This window comes from Arachis ipaensis, chromosome B6 (genome assembly GCF_059453495.1).
Source record: "Arachis ipaensis isolate K30076 ecotype BB chromosome B6, ASM5945349v1, whole genome shotgun sequence".
Lineage (NCBI taxonomy): Eukaryota > Viridiplantae > Streptophyta > Magnoliopsida > Fabales > Fabaceae > Arachis > Arachis ipaensis.
In genome coordinates, this window is record NC_142441.1 from 55,743,720 (window position 1) to 55,747,694 (window position 3,975).

A 3,975-nucleotide genomic window follows, 5' to 3' on the forward strand; every position below is an offset into this window, starting at 1 on the left:
GTGATAAAAATTAAAGAAAATTTGGTACATGAGTATGGGAATTATAAAAAAGTGGGAATTATGGGTAGCTAGGCATGAATTTAAAAGTATATAGAGTATATGTATATTAGGTGAGAGCTTAGGTTAATTAAAGATTCAATTTATAAAGCTCACTTAGCCATATATATACCTTTACCCTTACCATAGCCCCATTACAACCTTGAAAAAGACCTCATGATGTTTGCATTGGTATATTAATTATTGTTGATTGGTTAGATGAAGAACAAGGTTTAGAAAGCATGACTAGAGAAGAGTGGAGTGAATAACCCTATACACTTGAGAGATTAGAGTGATACACACTACCAGTGAGGGTTCAATGCTTGATTCTATGTTCCCTGCTTTCATGAGCTGTCTTCTTACAAGTTTACTTGCTTTTTATTGTATGATTTGAATTAGTGAAATCTGGTTTATGTTTGTCTTGAAGAGCTTATTTACTTCTAACCAAGTAGGTAGAAACATTTTTGCATGTAGTTACATTCATAGGTTGCATTTCATACATTCTATCATTTCTCTCCATCTTTATAGCTTCTCTTGAGCTTAGCATGAGGACATGCTAATGTTTAAGTGTGGGGAGGTTGATAAACCTCTATTTTATGGTTTATCTTGTGCTCATTTGAGTGGTTTTTATCTACTCTTTACCCACTTATTCATACTATTTGTATAGTTTTACATTTGCCTTCCTAATTATGTGCTTTGATTGAAAACATGCTTCTTTGGCCTTTATATTGCTAATATTAATCCTCTCTTATCACCATTAGATGCCTTGATATGTGTGTTAAGTGATTTCAGATATTACAGGGCAGGAATGGCTCAGAGGATGGAAAGGAAGCATGCAAAAGTGGAAGGAATACAAGAAGTTAGAGAAATTGCTAAGCTGTCCAGCTTGACCTCTTCGCACTCAAACGGCTATAACTTTAGCTACAGAGGTTCAAATGATGCGGTTCCAGTTGCATTGGAAAGCTAACGACTAGGGCTTCGATTTGATATATAATATACCATAGTTGCTCTGACGATAGACAACGCGACCGCGTGACCCATGCGGCCGCGTCGCAGTGACGGAAATCAGCGTGTTTGAATTCTTCTCCAGCAAATTCTGGGCTGTTTCTGACCCAGTTTGCGGCCCAGAAAACACATATTAGAGGCTATAAAGTGGGAGAATGCATCCATACATAGGAGGCTCATATAATTCACTTCCATGATTTAGATTAGTTTTGAGAGAGGTTCTCTCCTCTCTCTCTCTTAGGATTTAGGACTTCTCTTAGTTTTAGGAGTGACTCTCAATCCCAGGTTCTTTATTTTTATTTAATTTATGAACTCTTCCATGTTACATATAATTTTCTTAATTAATGTTATTTGAGGTATTTCAATTCACGATTGCTTTCTTTTATTTACATGATTACTGCTTCTAATCTGAAGACATTTTTATTCCAGTAGATTTACTCTTTTCCTTTTGGTTTTGGTTAACAAATCAGTAACTCAGGAGTTATCCAATTCAATAGCATAATTGTTAATTGTTATCTTGCCAACTGAGTTGAACTTCAACAATCCCAATCCTTTCTTAGGAAATAAATAGGATTCGAAGATCAAACCAATTTGTCCCTTGACTTTCCTTTGCTTTAGTAAAGGTTAACTAAGTAGAATTAAGATTCAACTTTCATTGTTTTTGATAAGAATAACTAAGTCTGGACTTCCAAATTCTCATACCATGCCAAAAGTTTGCCTTGCAGCTATTTATTTATTTTTAATTGCCATTTAAATTATTTGTCATATAACATATTCCCACCTTACTTCCAAAACCCCAATTTACAATCTTCATAACCAATAATAAGAACATACTTCCCTGCAATTCCTTGAGAAGACGACCCGAGGTTTAAATACTTGGTTATCAATTTTAAAAGGGGTTTGTTACTTGTGACAACCAAAACGTTTGTAAGAAAGGTTGATTGCTTGGTTTAGTAACTATACTCACAACGAGAGTTTACTATGACCTCTAAACCATCAATCTTCTGCTCTTTCATGAAGCTTGGCTGGCCATTGGCCATGTCTAGTGTTTTGGACTGGAGCTTTCACTGAAAGCTTGGCTGCCTAGTAAGCCATGTCTAATTCCTGGACTGGAGCTTTAGACTAACATTGCATGATTCCTGGAATTCTCATTAGAAATTTTGAAATCCTTTTTTCTTTTTCCAATTAATTTTCGAAAAATTACAAAAACAATTTAATAAAATCATAAAAACCAAAAAAATTTGATGTTTCTTGTTTGAGTCTTGTGTCAATTTTTATGTTTGGTGTCCATTGCATGTTTGTAATTTTTTCTTAATTTTCGAAAATTTATCATATGTTCTTCATGATCTTCAAGTTGTTCTTGATGATCTTCTTTGTTTGATCTTTGCATTTTCTTATTGTGCATCTTTTCTTGTTTTTCATATGCATTTTCAATTTGTTAGTGTCTAAAGTTTGAAAATTTCTAAGTTTGGTGTCTTGCATATTTTTCTTTTCTTAAAAATTTTCAAAAATAAGTTATTGATGTTCATCTTGACATTCAAAGTGTTCTTGGTGTTCATCTTAACATTCAAGGTGTTCTTGCATGCATTTTTATTTTGATCTTAAATTTTTATGTGTGTTTCAATTTTGTTGTTTAATAGAAAAAGAGAAAAACATAAAAATGATATCTTTCCTTTTTTATCTTTCATCATTAAAAATTCAAAAATCAAAAAAATATCTTTCCCTTCTTCTTCTCATAAAATTCGAATATTTGAGTTGACTTTTTAAAAAATTTTTAAAATCTAGTTGTTTCTTATGAGTCAAATCAAATTTTCAATTTAAAAATTCTATCTTTTTCAAATCTTTTTCAAAAATCAAATCTTTTTTATTTTTCTTTCATAATTTTTGAAAATTTCAAATTGATTTTCAAAAATCTTTTTCTTATTTTGTTTCATAATTTCAAAATCTTTACTAACAATTAATGTGATTGATTCAAAAATTTTAAGTTTGTTACTTGCCTAGTAAGAAAGGTTCAATCTTTAAAATTTAAAATCATATCTTTTTGTTTCTTGTTAGTCAAGTAATCAACTTTAATTTTTCAAAATCAAATCTTTTTAAATTTCTTTTTCATATCTTTTTCAAAATAAATTTCAATCAAATCTTTTTCAAAATCAATTTCAAAACCTTTTCTAACTTCCTATCCTTTCAAAATTGATTTTCAAATCATTTTCAACTAACTAATTGACTTTTTGTTTGTTTTAAAATTCTTATCTTTTTCAAAATCACCTAACTAATTATCTCTCTCTAATTTTCGAAAATCACCTTCCTCTTTTTCAAAATTCCTTTTTAATTAACTAATTGTTTTAAATTTTAATTTAATTTAATTTCATTTTTCTTGTTAAAATTTTCGAATTCTAACTAATTTTAAATTAAAAAACAAAAATATTTTTATTTTATTTTATTTAATCTTCGAATTCTTCCATCTCTCATCTCCTTCTAATTATTTATTTATTTACTAACACTTCTCTTCATCTCAAAATTCGAACTCTCTCTTCCTCTTGGTGTTCGAATTTCTCTTCTTCTATTCTTTTCTTCTTCTACTCACATAAAGGAATCTCTATACTGTGACATAGAGGATTCCTCTTCTTTTATGTTCTCCTCTCTTTCACATGAGCAGGAGCAAGGATAAGAACATTCTTGTTGAAGCTGATCTGGAACCTGAAAGGACTCTGAAGAGAAAGCTAAGAGAATCTAAAACACAACACTCTGAAGAGGACTTTACTGAAATTTTCGAAAAAGAAGATGAGATGGCCGAAACTAATAACAATGGTGGAGGTGCAAGGAAGATGCTTGGTGACTTTACTGCACCAAATTCCAACTTACATGGAAGAAGCATCTCAATCCCTGCAATTGGAGCAAACAATTTTGAGCTAAAGCCTCAATTAGTTTCTTTGA